The sequence below is a fragment of the Anas acuta genome, chromosome 20 (assembly GCF_963932015.1).
Source record: "Anas acuta chromosome 20, bAnaAcu1.1, whole genome shotgun sequence".
Classification (NCBI taxonomy): domain Eukaryota; kingdom Metazoa; phylum Chordata; class Aves; order Anseriformes; family Anatidae; genus Anas; species Anas acuta.
Genome location: NC_088998.1, coordinates 4,026,958 through 4,045,756, shown reverse-complemented (window position 1 = coordinate 4,045,756; position 18,799 = coordinate 4,026,958). Strand labels below are relative to the sequence as shown.

The window sequence follows — 18,799 nt, the reverse complement described above, 5'->3', positions numbered from 1 at the left end:
CTGGTCTCAGCCCAGCTCCATGCCTGGTGTTTTCCTCTAAGCCCGACTTTCCTGGGAGTGAGAGGAAAGCCGTGGAGCTGTTTGTTATGCAAAAACGGTGAAAAATAAGAAATATCCTTCCTGGGGCAGCAGGAGTGGGTGGGAATTACTTTCGCGCAGCTTCAACAGCTTTGCATCTTGGCAGAAAAAGCTTTCACAGGGGAACGTGCCCTCCGCACAGCCCCGGGGAAGTGGATAATAAAACTGGAGCGCTCGAGAAATCGTTTCTGGCCGTAAGCAAGGAGCCAGGGTTCAGCTGCCGGGCGTGGGGCTGCTGCCGGGGCAGCTCTGGGGATGGAGATGGTGAAAGTGCCTGCACCCTGTGGTGTTTTTTTTTGTCACCGTGTCCCTTTCTGAAGTGAGCCGGTGGGGAACAGCTCTGGGTATGCTGTCGGTGCCGTGACCACGTGCTGCAGCCTTTGGGGACACCTGGGCTGCTGCCACCTCCTGCTGCTTGCTCTGGGGGTGCAGCCTGTTCCTGCGAGCTGGGTTTGCTTTCTCCTGCTCCTGGCCCCCCTGGAGCTGTTGTTGGTGGTGGCTGTGGCCAAAAATCCGAACTGGAAGTGGGATAAGTGGCACTAAATGAAGCCGTCAGCGGAGGCATATGCTCGAAAAGCTGAGGTTAGCGCGAATCTATTTTTGTTTGGAGTGGTGCACACTTAGCCCGCGTAGTTGAGCAGTTTGTTTATGGGATGCATTTTCCCATCCTGTGTAGCTCCTCCAGTTTATGCTATAAACAAGCTGTAAAATCAGAAACCGCCTGAACTTGCTCCCATTAAAGGCATCCTGGTGCTCAGGGATGGAGGATGCACGGTGCAGATGGGGCTGAGGTGCCTCCGGCCCTGAGCTTCTCGATGGTTGTGTGATAAAGCTGAAGGCACCACATCACCAGGGGAGGTTATTCTGTAGTATTGGGGTATGGGACTGCTGTGAGTACCATGGGATGGAGCAGTTCACATCAAAATCAGGGGGTTCTCTGTCCCAGCTTAGTGCTGCGGATGCTGGTTTTGGGAAAAGTTGAGAGGACTGTTTTTATTTTAAAACTTTTATTAAGACTTGATCTGGTTTTTATTCTTGAATGGGATAAATAATTTTGTTTATTCCAGCTTGGGTTTGTCTTCCTTCATCCACTGGCCCACTCTTGAAGCCTGGCAGGCAGAGCATGAGGCTCTTTGGCCACAGGTCTTTTAGCAGGGCTCATCCTTCCTCCAGAAGCAGGAGCTGCAGGAGAAGAATGTTTTCCCCTCTGTGCAGCAGCCTTTTCTTCCTTTTCCTCTTGCACTGGAAGCTCCAAACCTCTCACACTCATCCCCAAGGAGCCACGGGTGTTGCCACCTGCAGCTCCTCCAGCTTCCCCTCCCTCCCCAAGCCCTGCCGTGGTGGCTTCTTGGGCCACCAAGATATAGGGGCAGCATTGCCAGCACAGCTCCTGGCCCCTGGCTATCGAGATCCTTCGATCCTGATTAAATTTCAAAGAGGCAGGAGAAGTTTGTGGTTGCTTCCCCTGTCATTGTTGCAGCTGAGTGCCTTGTTGGCTCAACAGCCGTGTGTTTCTTGCCTTTTTTTTTTTTTCCAAGCACAATCACAGGGACTGGGAGCGTGCTTAATTAAACAGCCACAACATCGCCTTTTAACATAATTCCGGGAACTGGAGCTGCTCGAAGACGCAGACTGCATTACACTGCTTTACATCTCGTCACATCCCAGCGCTGCTCTTTCCCCTTTCCTGCTCTCCGCAGCCGGGTACCCCAGCCAGCCTCACCGTGCCTCTGCCTCGTGCTGTGCTGCAGGAGGAAATCCTTTATCCGATGGGGTGCTGCTGTGGGGAGGAGGTTGGGGCTGCTTGGAGCCAGTGCGGGGTCTCGCTGGAGCAGCAGTTTGCAAAGTAGACACGCTGTTCCTTGCTGTTCTGGGTTTTATTCTGATTTTGTAGCAGCTGGCTTTGCTGCTGAGCTGTTCCTTAGCACACCATGGCATGAGGAAACAGGGTGAGAGCTGTGGCTTGAGCAGGATTTGGGGTCTGCCAGGATTTTGAGGTCTGCCTGTGGCCACCTGAACCTGAGCAGCCCCGTGATTGCGTGTGCTGCCCAACACCACGCGGGTAACCCGAAATTGTGCGTGCTGGGGGAGGTTTTCTCTGCTGCTTGAGCTTGCTTTAAAGGGTTGTAAAACCTTCCCCTCCTTGCCCGTGAAGGGTTTTACAGCGTGTTTCAATGAGCCACTTAAATACAAAACAGGAGGGGAAAAAAAAAAAAAACTGCTTGCAGCACTCCTCCCAGCTGAGCAGTCAGGGCCCTGGGCAGCGCTGTGGGGAGTTTGGGGGATGCTGAAGGAGCGCTGGGCTTGGTGAGAGCCCCCTCTTCTCAGGGAACCCTTTGGTGTTTCTCCAGTGGCCTCTCCCAGCAGAACTGACTCCCCAAAACCACGGTCCCAACGGGTGTGAACCTGCACTTGCCTGCTGGTAGCTCTTTGGCAGGTTTCTGGGCTGCTTTGGGGTGGGCTGTGAAGAATTTAAAGTGAATTTTTCAGCAGCCCTTGGTTTGTGAAGCTCCCCAGCAGCAGGAGCAGGGCAAATCTACCTGTTAATGCCTGGCACGGCTCCAGCAGCTCTGGGGTCACCTCCCTGAGGAGAGGTGTCCCAAGGAGCTGTGGGACTGCAGCTCCTGGTCCATGCTCCAGGAGGACGGGTTGGGAAGGGCAGGGGAAAAGGGGGAAATCCCTCCTGACCTGGCAGCAGCCCCAGAGGCAGGGACAGGCTGTTAGTGCAGGGTTAGGGGTTTTATCACTGCCGGCTGTAAGTGCCTCTCCATAAAACTGCTCTGAAGGCACCCAAGGGCAAAGCGGGAGGCGTTGATGTTCTCCTTTGGCTGTTGTTGAGTGGGGGAAGGTGTAAGCTGGAAAAAAAAGGTTTTGTTTGTAATGGTACTCACAGCTGGAGGGCACATGAGGCCCTGGGGAAGGAGCTGCAGCTTCCCTGCGCTGCTGGGGGCCAGGCTGTCACCCCCAGCCTTCTCTGCTGCTTCTTCCAACTTCTCACAAATATTTGCAGGGCTCAGGGAGCTCCCCAGAGAGCACGAGGTGCCTTCAAAGGAAGGGCTGCCCTGGGAGAGTGGTCTCCTGGGGCCACCCGTGTCTGTCCCACCCAGCAGGGCGCACACAGATGGAGACACCACAGCGGTCTGCTGCTGCCTCCCCGCAGGGCACGGGGCTGCAGTGGGGTCTGTGCCCCCTGACCCAGCTGGAGGGGGTCCTGCAGCAGCTCCCAAGGCTCCTGCAGCCCCATCCTGCACAGCATCTCACGGACACACCGAGCACTGACCACGGGTCTGCGTGCAGGGAGGGATATCCCTGTTAATTAGCACTGGATGAAAGGAGAAGTTGGCTTTAGTCAATGAGCAACCAGCTCCAGTTTCATCGCAGCTCCTCAGCTCTGAAGCTGGGTGTGTGAGCAGCGAGTTTGAAAAGCTGCAGCAGGAACTGCAGCGTTGGTACGAAGCTGCTGAAGGGGAGTTGTGACGCTGTTTGGAAGACGAAAGTGCCTTAAACTTAAACTGACACACATTAAAAGATGAAGAAAGAAGTGTTTGCATGGAAGACAGCTCTCGAAACCCTCCCTGACCAGCATCGCTGTGGCTGTCCCCGAGGATCCGCAGGGCTGGGCTCTGAGCCTCGGCTGCTGTGTCGGGGATCCCGTGCGGCGTGACGGGTGGAGCCGTGCTCGTCGCAATTAGAGCGGGTCTGAAAGCTGACAAATGAAAACAAATTTTTCACAGCTGTTTAGCAGGCGTCTGCATAATGGATTAGCCAGAGGACAGCATCTGGGTGAGGGGGGAGGCTGGAGGCAGCTGCCTCCGGCTGGGGGCAGAGGCTGGATGTGTGAGCAGCGGTGTCAGGAGGGGTGTGATGGCTTGGTGGGTGTCCCAGCAGGGAGATCTCCTTCCCTGCCTCCTCCAGAGGCTGTCCCCATCCCCACAGCCCCAACCTGGCCTCCTTGCTCACATATTTGGGCTGTGATCCCTTGGGTGCAGCCCCAGCTGCTTGTGCACTGCCTCCTGCCGCGGGCAGCACCGCTGAGATGCAGGACAGAAGATGACATCTGTAGGCACCTGTCCGTGCCTTTTCTTGGTATTTTCCATTTCCTTGTGGTGGTGGTGGGTTTTTAGCACCATTAAACTCTACTTTCCACTACATGCTCTCAGATACCCGGAGCCTCGGAGCGTGTCAAAGCAACCCCTTACGAAGGCCGCGGGGGCTGCGTGAGCTGCAGGGCCGCGAGCCCCGGCCTTCTGTGGCAGAGCTGTCAGGCGGTTCCCCCGTTAGAAAATAGACACCAAAAATTCCTCTTCCACCCCCACCTCGGTCTCCCTGCCAGCCCTAGATTCCAGGTTTATTTAAGGGTCCTTTCTTTTGGGTTCGGGTGGGAGTGCAGCGTGTATTTTTTGCCATGCGAGTCTGACAGGCCCTTGGGGAGGATGAGTGGGTGTCTTGAAGCGTTAGGGAGAAGCTTGGCAAGTGCTTCACTTCCAGGGATCTCTTTGCATTTTTGGCTGCATCTGCTTTTTTATCCTGCTGCTCTTCAAGTTTTTTTCTGAAGCAGCAAAGTAACACCCCGGCAGCGCTGCCACCAGGAATAGCACCGCTCCTGTTCCTTGAAGGCTTGGCCACAAAACCCGAGGGGTTTCTGGTTTTCTGTTGTTTCCTCCCCAGGCTGCTGGGCATTTTGGGACAGCCCTGGGCTCCCTGTGCCTGGTGCTCCAAATCTGAGTGTGTATCATGTGCCAGGGGGTGAGGTCTTGTCCTTGGTGGCCTCCTGGGGGAGTCCTCTGCTGTTGGAGCTGGGGTGGGAGTGAGCTGGAGGCTGCTCGGAGCTGGCTGCACCATGGGGCTGCTGTAGATGGGATGTGTTTGGGTTTTTCCAAAAGCAGCAGACTTCAGTGATGCTCTTCAAGGTGTCCTGTTTCTTGCTGTGTCCTGTTCCGTGCTCCAAGCTTGATTCCTGCTCTGTAAAACCAAGGGACTGAGCAAAAGCACAGCAATGTCACCGAGGTGCTGAAGGAAGGTCCTGCCCCACAGGCTGGAGGTGCAGCTTGAGGCTTTCAGCTGCTCCGAGGCTTTTTGCCAGGATTTTGCAGCGTGCAGAGCAGGGAGCTTTGGGAGCACAGCTCCTGGCAAGCCTGGCAGCTGCAGCTTGCCCTGCAAAGGTCAGAGGGGCTCAGCGGAGCCACAGCAACTGTGGTGGGGCTGGGGATCTGCCGTGCCTGCTCCTCTCCTGAGTTACGGGAGAGGGCTGGGGAGGTGGAAGCGATTTGTTGATTGTTTTGGCATGCAGGGGGACGAGAAGCAGCCCCCCTTGATTGTCTTCACTTTGCTGCAGTTCAAGGAAGCACAAATGAGCGTGCAGGTGTGCCTGGTGAAAAATGGGGCTTTTGGGTCATTCTGGGATCCTGTTCTCATTTTTGCTGCTGACTCATGAAATGACCTTGACTAAGCAAGATCCCCTTGTGTCCTCCCTTCTCTCCCATTCGCAGGGCCCAGGGGAGCTCCCTGTTTGTGCAGGTGATGCTGAGCCCCTGCCCAGGGCTGTGCGGGTGAGTGGGTGCCAGGGGTCCTGTCCTGCAGCCTGGTGGGGCTGCACAAAGGACAAGGGTGGAAATACAAAGCAAGAAGAGGAAGAAACGTGTGGGTGGAGGTGTGTTTCAGGGCTGGCCAGCCCTGAATTTGCTGTCTCTGGCCTGGGATAGCTGCTCCCCACATGCTGACCCAGCAAATGGTTACGGCACACCCAGCAGCCGGTGAGTCTGATTGCTGCGGCACGGCCCCGTCAGGAGTTAGGGCGTTTTCTGTGCTTTTCATGGACTAAAAAAGCTCTGCTTTGTTTGAAGCTCCATTCCTCTCCCCCACATGCACGTGTCTACTGATCTCTGCTGAAGAGTGACGGCTCCGCTAAGGTGGCAGCCGAGAAGTAACCTCATCTTCTGGGGTTAGAGGTGCTGGGAGCTGGTAGCCCTGTGGCAGAGCAGTGCTGGTTGGGGTGCTGAGGGTGGCTGTGAGCCCAGCAGGATCTGTACCTGCTGCAGGAGGGCTGCTGGTGCCCTCGGCATCCCCGAGCCCCAGCCCAGGCTGGTGCAGTGGCTGCAGCACCGAACGTGCCCTTAAAATCTGAATGCGCCGCCTGCCCCGTGGGCTGGAAGGGGCCTTGGCTACTCAAAACACTGCTCGGAAATATTTTTTTTATGGCAGCTGGGAGCGAGCCAGGGCGAAAATGAGCTGAGGCCGCTGAAGGGAGATAAGCTGAGACGTAAACTGTGATTTTCTGCCCTGTGAGCCCTATGCATGGATTTCATCTTTTAATGGAAGTGCAGTAAATAAAAGCCATTTTCACAATAAGCTGAGCAACAGGTCATAAGCGTCTGAGCCACTGAAATTGATAGAAGTGAGCTAAGCGTAACAAATCTCCCAAAATTGCACCAGACTCCACTTGTATCTAGTCCCTTCCTGCATCTCACCAATTATAGCAAATGGCAATTATTTCTGAGCCAGAGCTTTCTCTGAATAAAACCTCAGTCAAAGTAGAGATACTTTATCTTCTTTTTAAATAGATTTGTACCGGAGGAAGAGCCCCCAGTGGGGAGAAATCCCATTTGAAGGGGCTTTCCCTCGCGATGTTTGCACAGAGCGGCTGCCGGACACGCATGGAGGCGTTGATTTGACCGATGTGCTCTGCTGGCTCTGGCTGAGGGGGGAATGTAGAGAGACTGTCAAACGTGTTCCCTTTTGAATTTCACTTGTGTCTTCGTTAGCAGGGAGCACGTGGGCTGGCTGCTGGGGAGCTCCTGTTGCCGGTGGAGCGTGGATCTTCCAGTTGGATCCAGCAGGTGACTGCCTCTTCCCAGTCCCTGCTGCAGGGCTGGTACCTGGTGGTGCTTCTGGGTGTAAACCAGGCTCTCAAGTCTGAGTTCAGGCTAAATGAGAACACTTTTATCCTACATAACCTTGATGCCCGGCTGCTTTCCTGCCCGCAGGAGCGGGTTGTGTGGCTGGGGGCTGGTTGGAAGCGCTCTGCTGGGTGCTGCTGGCGAGGCAGCAGCACGTGGTGGTGGGTGTAGGAAGCTCGGCTGGCTCCCCCATTGATGCCATTAGTGCTCCCTACCAAAAAATCCCTGTAAAGCTGGGCGCTTTCTGTCTGGACTGCTGGAGAAGTTGTAGCTGAATGGCTTCTCGGCTTCTCGTTAGGTGCGCGGAGGCTCCTAATGTGGCACCCTCCTGGGTTCCTGAAAAAACTGTCAAAGGTCTTAAGTAGCCTGAGGACTGATCCTTCTCCTGGTGTTGTGAGGGGAAGAGCCTCACTGGGGGTGTTTTGCAGGCTGTGGGAGCCGGTGGGACAGGACGGGCTGGCCGTGTAGCTCATCGTGGCCCCCGGCCACTGCTGGGAGAGGCTTTGGTGAGATGAGAAATCACCGGGGGGGGGAGCAATGAGCGCTGCGCAATGATGCGTCCTCCCCTGTCATGGGGGAGCAGAGTTTGATTGATTTACTGTGCGTTAGCTTCGCGTGAAGAACAGGGTGGTTTTTTTTTTTCATTTTACTTTAGACTTGGGAATTCCATTCTTTTCTCCCCTTGGGTTGTTAATGAAAAGCACTGAAGCAGCTTCTCTCCAATTTAACTTGCTTGCATGAACCGGCAGCCCCCTCTCCCTACAACCTCCCCAAGATATATGTCAAATATTTGCTTAGAGGCTTCTGAGGCTGCCTCTAGAGCAAGCTCCGTGCACAGTCCTGCCTGCAGACGTTCTCCAGCAGCATTGCAGCTTGGTGGGTGCAGGCAAACACATGCCCAGGGTCCCCTGTCCAGTTTGGCAGAGGAGCACGTTTGGGGGAGTCTTGGGGGAAAAGAAGCTTTCGGGGTCTGTATGAACCTTGTTGCTCTTCTGGGGCAGCAGGTAGGGAGGGGAGGTAGCACCAAAAAGCCGCAAACTGCTCTATTTTATATACATGACTGTTGATGAGGATGTTGCAGCTCAGAAGATGCTGATCCAAGAGCCGTGCACCTGCTGCCTGGGGGCAGAGGTCCAGTGGGGCCTCAAGACGCTGACCCCACAGGACCCTGTGTTCCTCAAAATCCATCTCCTGAGCAGTGTTGGAGGAGCAGAGGGTTGCACAGCCCATGCAGCACCTGGTGCTGTGCAGGATTTCCCCCTCCATCTACTCTGGGCTGCTCAGACCCCACATCCTCAGCACACCGGGGCTCCCCAAGACTCTCCAGAACTGCAGCTCGCCCTTTGTTTCCTGAAGCCTTCCTTTAATGCAGTTGGCCCCTGCTAACCCCTGCTCAATTTGGGAGGCACTGTCTTTGTTTCCTTTCGTCTAGCCGGCTGTAATCCGCGCCTGGCTGTGCCCCTTACTGGGCAGCCATTTATTTTCCTTAATCTTTTATGAAGCACTTTTATCATAAGCTCTCCGAAAATCCGCTGAAATTAGACCCTCTAAATCACCTTCATCTATTTTAAAAGGCTTTGCTTTTGCAGATAACACCACCAGGTTGCCCGGCATGCCTCTCTCCCACAGGCCCTTAAGGAAGTTGTGTTGCCTTGACCTGCTCAGGTTGTGCTTTGCTGCTTTCCGAATTGGCTGACCCCCAATTAGACCGAGAATGAAGTTCCTTCCCTCCTGCCGTCTGATATTTAGCTCTGCACTCCCGGGGCTGTGGCTGTCTTTTTATTTGTATTTTTTCTTTCTGAAATACTGGTCGGTCCTTGGGTGTGCGGAGGGAAGGCGGGTGTGATGCACGGCTGAGCCCGGCCCTGCGTTGGGAGGATTTATTTTTCTTTCCTATGTTGTGGAAGTGGATTGTTTTCCAGGCACACATCCGTGGCCTTTCCCTGTTGTGAAAGCTTGGGAAAAATAACATCAGCTGGGCCACGTCTCTGTGTATGGGAGGGAAAATAAGGCTGCTCGGAGCAAAGCCCCCCAGCCTCGTGGGCTCAGACACAACCCCATCCAGCAGCTGGAAGCTGCAATTAGATAGATTCAGGCTGAAAACGAAGCACAAATCCCAAACTGAAATTAGCTGGCCACTGCCAGGCAGGGGGTCATGCTGTGTGATTGCTGCAATCTCTCCTGCTTCTGAGCTGTAGGAGCAGCCCCTTTCTGGCAGAGCTGCTTTGTGTCGGCTCTCCCGTACCTGAGTTGCCAGAAGGCTACAACATCCTGCAATATTGCTCTTTTTTTCTCTGCTTTCTGCAAATAAAGCAAGCCTCTTCCCGCACCTCTCAGAGAGGGTAGGACGTGGGAGGGATGCCTTGAATAAAAACATCCATCCTCCCCTGCATCCCTTCTCTCCCCACCCCGTCACTCCCGTCCACAGGTTAAATGCTAGAGCAGAGAGAGAAATTGAATATTGGTGCCTGTGCTCCCCGGGGCTGCTCACAGATGGGAAATTCATCGTCCCCTGGGCGATCTGGCTAATCCCTCCGGGGCCACGTGTCGGCTGGCAGGCGGTGACACAGAGCCAGGGTCGCAGCCGGAGCTCCCGGTGTCCTCGGGTCAATGGGATGCTGGTCCCATCGCGCTCTGATAATGGCGAGGACATCTCTAGGAGCAGGGATTTATTTGCCATGTCTGGCCCGGCAAAGGTAATTTGGGATTTAAGCCCTGCAGAGTGCAAGGAATAAGTAAGCAGATTGCTGTTTTCTGAGGGAGATGCCAAGTAAAAACATGAGTCTGTTTCCTTTTTTTTATCGTTATTTAGGGAAAATGATGCTCCGTACCCTGTACAACTGGGTGGGCCATATTAAGGGCAGCAAAACCAGGATTAAGCCCGGGAACAGGGCTAGAGAAGCCTTTTAAGAAATTAAGAAAGAGCCAGGACATTTCCTTCAGTAATCCCAAGGCGGATGAGTTAGTGACCCCAGGGGGTGCTTGCAGGGAAGGCAGAATCCTGCTGTCATACTGCTCCCCCCTGCCCTGTAGGGCTCAGTGAATTCTTCCCCGCTGGTGCTGGTTGCCTGATGGGGGATTTCATCTTCTGCATCCACTTGTAGGGTCTGGCTTGGGCCACCTGGGCCATCTCTTGGTGAAGTGGGGTGGTCTGACATGGTCTTGCATGGTCTAATGTGCTCTGGCTGTTTGAGAAACATTATAGAAGTTTGTACCTTTGTGTGTGTGTACATGTAAAAGCATATTTAAACATGTTGGCTAATACATTAAAAATAATTTGTGTAACCAATAACAATTACTGGCAATATTGCTGTGACTGTATTACAGCTTAAATTCTCACTTGATTGCTACCACGTAATTTTTAGCAAATAACCAGAGCATTCCAGCTTAAATATTGTCACAGTGTCCTTTTAATAGGCAAACGAGGTAATTACAATCTCCTTGGATAATAGGATGGCTCCTACCTATCCGTGTGCACGTGATGAATTTTCCTGATTTCAGGCAATATTTGCGTGTTCTGCTGGAGTATCCCAAAGCTTAAATTTTGTGTTTTTTTTTTTTTTTTTTTTGTTTAGTTTTAGGCAACTTCGGTTGACAGGGAGCTCTGCAAATGGGCGAGTGAGGATGAGAGTCCTGGTGTCCCCAAAAATGGGAGAGAGGATGCCTTGCACAACGGGCATCTGAGCTGCTGGTGCCTGGCTCCTCTTCCAGGGATGCAAGTGCAAACCCAAACCTGTCCCTGGCTGGCTGCTGGCTGGTCCTGTGCAGGCGATGCTGCGTGTGCTGCCCTTGCTCCTGGAGCCCTGTGGAGGGTTTGCAGCCACAGCCGTGATGGGAGATGTGTGCCTGGCGCGGCAGGTTCGTGCTGGGAGAAGCGCCCTGGTGCAGGCTGCGTTTGGGGCTGGGAGCTGGGTAATGGGACGTGGAGGGAAGAGTTTCCTGATGAAGAGTTTTTCTGGGTGCTGCATTGCTGGGAGGAGCACAGGCTGGTCTCTGCACATGAACGGAGCTGTAAAAGTCCCATTCGTGCCGCACTCGTGATAAATTCTGAAATATTCAGCACTTGCAGTGCTGCTCCCAGCACGCCGGTGGCTCAGTTCTCCCACCAGCAGCACAGCAGCCCCCTTGCGATTCTGGCACAGTTACGCTTTACGACAAACTCCGGTCTCTTGCAGGCACAAAAGCTGAAATCTTGGGCTTGCTTTCCAGCCATGCGAAGTGAGTTTTGTAAGTGAGCAGCAGCGAGCTGCTCCCAGCCTGCTGCTGCTGCTGGGGTTGGGTCGGCTCTGCCGAGCTCCAATTTTGTTCCGTCAGCTCTGCAGCTTCATTGCCATCCCCTCTGGCAAACGTTCCTGGGGAAACCACACATCCCCTCCTGGGAATGGCAGGTGTCAGGGAAGGATGGGAGCTGGGGGGTTGTTTCTAGCTTGTCTGCTTAAAAAAAAAAAAAAAAAAAGAAAAAAAAATCTATTTTCTTTAAACGTGTTCTTGGCCTGGGCTGAGGTTTGCAGTGAGGTTGCAAGTGGTGTGGTGGGTCTCAGTGCTACCTGCATGCACCAGGGCAGTGTTTTGCCACCCGGGGGCTCCTCCATGTCCCCTGTCTGCCTCCCCGCTTGCCTCTGCGATGGATTTGCTCTGGGAAGGAAATTACAGCTGCAGAATGAGCCCCGCAGCCCTACCTTGCCATCACCTAAACGGTGCTCCTCCTGCTCTGCGCGCACCCTGCCTCCGATGATTGTAGCAGGGAGGATGCCTTGATTGCTGACAGCTTCTCAGGAGTTGTGGCACAATTGAATCAGTTCCCTTTCAGTGCATAGAAGCCCTCCAAATTGTAATCACAGGCCATTCTCCCTCTCCGCATTGTGTTCGGCAGGCAGCTGCAGCCAGCACTCTCCTCATCCTACTCTTCCTCCCGGAGCCCCCGGCTGTGCTGGCACTGTCCCCTCGCTCTCGTGCCCCGTGGGGCTGCTCCCTACAGCATTTGGGAGCCTCCTGCGAGCCAGGTTTGGGATGGAGCAGGAAAGGAGAGGCTGGGGGCTGAGCTGGCTCCTGGCAGCCACTAGCACCAGCTTGGAGGTGCTGCAGGTCCAGGTCCCTCCCTGAATGCAGGGCTGGGATGTGTGTAGTTGAAGCCCAAAGGAGCTCCAGGTCCCCCTTCAGGTGCCCCCCAGCCTTCCTCCCCCCCCCAGGAGGATGCTTCTCCTGCCCCTCTGCTCCAGTTCAGGTGCTGGCATGGGCACGGGACCTGGCACTGCCTGCCCGGAGCGAGCCAGTACGGCAGAGGGTCACCAAGTCAGTGGAAAATTGAGTGCGGAGAGAATTAGGGCAGCAAGGCATAATAATAAAACCTATTGCTGTTGAAGCCAAGCCAGGAGAAGCTATAGAAGGAGGGCCGGGTGCCAGCTCAAGGGAAAAAGTATGATTCAGTGTGGCCCTGAGCTCATCCATCTGCAGGCTAGGACAGGGCTGGAATAAGCTTTTGGGCAGGCGGGGAGGAGATGCTGAGCCCTGTCCCGTGGCCAAGGTGAGGCTGGGCAGGAGGCAGCTCCAGCAGGGGGGGAGGCACAAGGAGGGGGTGCAGGGGCTGCCCTCGGACCCTTTGCCTCCCAGCTCAGCCCCGCTCCTCTCCCTGCAGCCCCTGCTGGGCTTCCACCGGGCTCCTGCAGGAGCTGGTCTGTCCCTTCCCCAGAGGGTTGGGGAGGTAAATCTGAAAAGAAAATAAATGTGCAGTGGAGAAGAACAGCTCGGAAGCGGCTCTGTGCTTTGAGGTGTGGTTTTTGTCGTTCTGGTTGTGCTCGGATCATGCGCCTGTTTTTCCAAGGGGGAAATCTAAAATGTTAAACTTGAGATGCCCAAAGTCTGTGCTGTGGAGCATGGCTGGGGGGTAACTGCACGCAGCAAGTACACGGGTCTGCGTGTGTGTGTGTGTGTGTGTGTGTGTGCTCTGCGAGCATCCGTCCCGTTCAGCAGCGTGGCTCCGACGTGCGCTTTGCTTTAAGCACCTGTGCCGCAAAGGCTTCGAGTGAATGCGAGCAACAAGAGCATCCTGGAGCCTTAAGGTGCAGTTTGCTCTCACGCTGGGAAGAGAGCTATCTCAGGGTGGCAGCTGATTAAAAAACAAAACCCGAGCTGTCTGCTGTGATCCTTCCTCCCCCCCCACCGAGCCCCAGCTGCGGAGCCAGCCCCTGTCTTATCGCGGTGTCTCTGAGGCAGCCCGCTGCGTCTCCCAGGCTTTCAAACTTTCTTTTGTCCCGAGAAGTCAAAGCGAATTGTAGGCAGCCAGCTAGAACGTGCTTTCCTTGGGGATCAGTTTTCCTTGGCAGATAAGCAGGCTTTTCGTTATGCGCTGAGGTCTCGGTGCTGCTCTCCTCCAGCCCTCTGACTGAAGCTGTGATCAGGGGCTGCGTAATGGCACGAGGGGGAGCCTGAGGAATCAGCTCCATCCCTGGTGCATCTCACAGCATCCTCAGCATTGCACTGCACCTCCTGTAATATCTCAAATGCATCCAAGCCTGCTAGGAGCTCCTGAGCTTGAAATGCAGGAGGGCCCCTGGGGCTGTGGCACAGCTTGACCTCCAGCTTCACGCATGGCTGGGTGCTGGCTGGAGTTCCTCTCGCTGGGGTTTTCCTCAAGGAGGACATCTGGACATCCTGCTGAAGGCAGCTCTGGAGCTGGGAACAGGGAGGACCAACCCTTGTCCCATCCCAGAGCCCTGCCAGGAAGCAAATGGCCCTGACTGGAGCTTAAAGATTGCGTCCGCACGTCAGCCCGGGTAGAGCAGCTCATATATTCTTGTTTCCCTAAATGAAGGATGCACTCAAGCAATTGAAAACAACTTCTGGGACAATCTCGTTCCATTATGTCTAATGGAATTGGGTATACGTGGTGCATAGTGTGTGCTGATATCTTAGAGAAACAAAGAGGGATTTTCCCATTATTCAGAGAATGGATGAGACGTGAAATGAACTCCTCAGAGGCGTTTCAGTTTGTCACAATAGAACAAAGTGAGTCACGTTTGGAGGATTCGGGAACAAAACGTGTGCGACTTTGTATTCCCCATGTTTGCATGTTCCCTCCCGATTTTTTCCCCCGTCCACCCTTTCCTGTTAAAATTGAGCAGCAAGAACCCAAACTCCGGGTGTTTCATTTATACTTTTCAAGGTGACCCCAGCCCTGATGGGAGCCTCGGCTCTTGGAGCACCCCGGGGTGGGTTGGAGAGGGGTGGGAGGTGGCTGCGGGGACAGGGCTCTGCTCCCTGCTCCTGTCGCTGGAAAACATACACAATTTTTTAATAGAGCCATCAGCAGATTCTCCTCAAATGGGTTTTATTTGCCTTTTTGTTTGTGAGCCTGGAGGAGGCATTTGTTTGTGTCTTAAAAGCTGGAAGTGACCACCAGGACCAGCGAATCCAGCGAAGCAAGGCGAGAGCACCGCGGCTCTTCTGAGCGCGGTAGCTGGAGCGGAAAGGAAATAACTAAACATCCCGCTGAACTGGAATAATTAATCTCATATTGATAAGTAAGCTAATGGATTCAATGGACTATGGGATGTTGTACGGGCAGCCCTGGGACTGCTTGATGCTTCCCAGCCAGAGAGGAGCGTCCAAAGCTCTCCTCACGGTTTTCTTCTCAGGAAACATAATTTCACTGAGGAAAGGAGGGAGGAAAGGGGTACCGCTTAATTTGTACCCTCCGGTTGGCTGAATTAAAATTAAAACTGTCATTTTACTTGGAAATATTGTTTTCCATGGCTGGATTCCAGGAAGCTTTGCTGGGTGGGCATTGCGCGTCCTATTCTGCACCGTAATAAATGAGCTGCGCTCCCGTGGGATGGGGGAGGCGTTTCCAGAGGACAAATATCACAGAGCTGGGGCTCTGTCCTAGCCCAGGCAGGGGCAGTGTCAATGCCCACGAGGAGCAGATGGGGGCCCAGAGCTGTGACCATCTCCTCGCCTGGCAGGAGCCCCCTGTGCCCCCCTGGCAGAGCTTCCAGCAGCACTGACCTTGCCTGTGCCAGCTCTGCGGCACCCCCTGCTTTTGGTTATTGATGCATTTGAAGCAGAGTTGGTTTGGGCACTTTTTTTCTTTTTCTTTCTTTTCTTTCTTTTTTTTTTATTTCCCCCCCGAAGCACGGTTAGGGGCCAGGCTAGGGCTGGAGATGCAGCGAGAGGTGCAGGCAGCAGCCTCCCTCCACCAGTTGGTGCTGATTTGGGAAGGGGCGCGGAGTCCTTGCTTCGTGGCTGGCATCAGACCCCCGAGTTTGTTTCTCCTTCAGCAGCATCACTTAATTTTCTCCTGCAAAAGCTCTGCCCAAAAATAAATCCCTGTCAGGAGAACCTTAATTAGAAAGAGGAATAAATCTCTTCCTGGGCTCTCTGAGCTGCCCAGCTCCCATCCCAGCCGCGGAGGGGGAAGCCCTGCTCCCGCTGCTCCCGAGCCCACCCTTCCTTGTGGCTTCTGCCTCGTGCTGAGCTCCTCTTTGCTGCACCTGCGTTGCTGATTAAGAGCTGCCTTGAAAGGCAACTTTAAGCTCCTAAAGGGCTGTTTCCCGACTTAACAAATCAATGCATTAAAATCTATAAATATTTAATCATGGCTCGTCCTCCGGAGGAGCTCCTGTGACTGTTGCCCTTGTGCTTCTTCCCTCCCCGCGGTGCCCACCGAGCTCGCTGCTGCCCTCGGCACCGGCACCCAAGGTCCGCGTGGGAGCACAAAGGGCATGGGAAAGCCCTGCCCGCGTCTTCTGGTGCAAGCAAACTGAAAAGTGCAATGGCAGGGAGAGCAGGTTTAACCCTAGAGCTTGCAAGGGTGTGGGAGTTTCTTTTTGAAATATTTTCTCCTCTCCCTGAGGTGTCCGGCAGTGATCCTGGTGCGATAAGTGTTTTGGGGAGGTTTGTACCTGCCTGCTCCCCACGCTGAGGGCAGGCAGGAGGGCAGCAAGCAGCTGACGGGGAGGTGAGGTGTTTGTCTGGGTGTGCAATGCCAGCTGGTGGCAGTGGCGGGCACCTCCCGTGCTGTCCTGGCAGGGCTTCATGGGTGGATGGATGGGTGACCCGTGGGCGCGTGGCTGACTTATTTCTGTGCATGCTGCAGACCTGAATCACAAAGCACAAACCGAACCCCAGGCAAACTCTGAAACTCTCTAGAAAAGAGACACAAATAACGTGGCTTATGATAGGGGTTCTTCATCACTCTGAACATATTTTTTCTTTCCCTTTTTCCCCCTGCAATTAAATGCAAGGTCTTGCATCACCCGCTGCCACAACCCCCAGGGAGCGGCGGTGGATGTGACAGCAGGAGTGCTGGGGATGGAGCCGGGCTGTGCCCTGAGCTGGCGAGGGGCAGGATGGTGCTGGGGGGCGTGTGGGCTTCCAGGGACCCCCGGCATGAACCAAATGATTGGAAGATTTTTGGGGGCTGGTGGCCTGAGTTATGGAGACAGGCAGGCACGGGATGAGCTGTGTTAGTGGTGACACCAGGGCTCAGCCGAGCGAGGCTGCTGCCCTCCTCCTCTCGCTGGCTGTGCTGCCCGGGGAGGCCGATTCTTCCGACTTCTCTTAGCAATCTGTTGGCCTTTGCCCACGCCTGAAGATTTGGCTGTCTTTTCCACTTCTGGAGAGGTGACACTGGAGAGGCTTGGAGATGCTGAAGCGAGCCAACACCGTGTAGCAGGTCATGCTGCTCTGCCAAACCGCCCGCCAGCTGGTGACGTGGTGACATCTCCAGGAGCGAGTCTGCCCCGTGCACGGTGCCAGGACCCCTGTTGTGTGGGGTTGGGATGGGCTGGTGGGTGCAGGTCCTTCCACGGGCTGGCCCAGAAGATGCTGTCCCCACCAGGCTGTCCCACGTGCAGTTCGGTGGAGGTGCAGGGGGCACAAAGCCTTGCGTGGCTCACACCAGACCTGGGGGTTGCTGGCTCTGTGCCTGTGTGCTCCAACTTTGGGATGTCCCAGGGATGCGATGGGACCGGTGTGTCTGGGGACGGGTGTGCCCAGCTGGTGCTGCTGCCACTGGTGGGGCTGGGAAGAGGCTGCGAGACAGCTTCTGTGGGAGCCTCGGTAGGATACTCAGCTGTCCCATGTGGTGAGAGGCTCTGTTTTAATTTCTGAAGGTGAAAATAGGAGAGAACCCACATGTGTGGGGCTTTCTGGGGGTTGGCTCCATTTTGAGGGCTTTTGCGGGGTCCTCCAGCCCCACAGCCTGCGGGAGGCAGCGGTGCAGGATCCATCCCATACTGGATCCGTCCCATGTTGGATCCATCCCCTTTTGAACACAGCAAAGTGCCAAACATCTTGATTTTCCCTCTCCCTCTGAAACGGCGAGGAAATTCCAAAAATCTCTTGGTGACAACTCTGACACTTCTGTTCCCATTTGCTCCAAAATTACCTTTCAAATGTAGTTCAATCCTCTCTGGCAGAAGACCTGTCAGAGAGAGACTTTTTCAGGACAGCTGAGGAAGAGAGAAAGCAGGGAAGCAGCATCCAGCCCTGCTGCCTCTGAGGGAACCGAGCACGGTGCGGCGCTGAGTGCTGCGCTGCGCTCTCTCCCCTTGCAGCGTGAGTCCCAAAGGGAGACAATGTTCTGAGTATTATAATTTGATGATAATAATTCAGCATTTACAGAATCTGCTATCTCTGGATAACAAAGCGTGTCAGGAAAAAATCTGATCCCCGGTGACAGGTGGGGGGATGAGAGGTGAAGCGCCTTGCTGGGTGAAGTCGGGAGAGCTGAGCTGCAGAGCTGGGTGGGGAAGCTGCGTTTGGAGACTTGGGGCTGAAGGGTTTTGCCTTCTTGGAGCAGGAGGGTATGGCGGAGCTCTGGAGAGGATGGGAATAATGTTATTTGTCTGAGAAGTAAACAAATACAAGCTGCAAATACGGTCCTGATGGTGTTTCTGATGGTATAAGTAACGTCAAAGCTTGAGAGCAAGCAGGCTTGTGCTCCTGCCCTTGGAGAAGTGCTCAGACATCTTTCTGCATGAAAGCAGTGTCTGTATTATCGTTATACCTAATTGCTGGGACTCCTCCTTACCTGCATGACTTCACTGCCGAAATGTGACCAGGAGGATGCGGGCAAGGGGAGCGGGGCCTGGGGTAGCGAGTCAAAACCGGGGATGGTAACAGAAATGGTCTCAGAATTAAAGTTACGGAGCTGCTGCCACAGCACTGTGATTGCTGTGGGGATGGGGGAAGTGCAGATGAAGAAATGCAGGAGCCCTGCCTGCTGGGGGGCATCTGGGCAGGGTGAGGGGGCAAAGCCAGGTGGCTTGGGAGGCCAGCTGGGGGGGGAGAAAAAAAAATGTTTGGCTTAGTTTTGATGAAAGGAAAGGTGGAGGGGAGCTGGGCTGTGGAGCTGTGAGGCATTTCCAGCCAGGAGCATGGGATTTGTGGGGCATGGTGGGACCTTGTTGTCCCTCTGTGCTGGGGCTGCTGCACCCACCCCAAATCGTGGCAGGCTCCCTGCCCTTGTCCCTGTCGTTCCTGTGTGCATGCGCTTTGCTCCGCGAGCAGCAGAGCTGCTGTTTGTGCAAGGGGAACCTTTTATTTGGTGAGTGCTGGCCTCTGCCTGTTCATTTCATGCTCGCTGCCCAGAGATCAATGCCTGGTTCTTCCCAAGACCTTTATTAAATGCTCCTGAGTTACTGGAGCTACCCGCAGGCTGGCTGGTTAGCGCTGGGAGGGAGCAGGGCAGGTGGATTTCTTTCCCTGGTCCAGTGCTTCTGGCTGCCTTTTGCATTCCTCTGCCCCTTCCCTGCGTGTGCTGCCTGTTTGTGTTTTGTTTCCTCGCCTCTGCTAATGGCCAAATGCTGTTTTTTTTTGGGGAG

The 18,799-nt window shown here is 54.6% G+C and overlaps 1 protein-coding gene across 8 annotated transcripts in view; it reads left to right on the top strand.

Annotated features, from left to right (window-relative positions):
• Positions 1 to 18,799, top strand: part of ASTN2 (astrotactin 2) — a 324,948-nt gene that overhangs the window by 19,580 nt on the left and 286,569 nt on the right. The gene's annotated exons all lie outside the window — the stretch shown is intronic.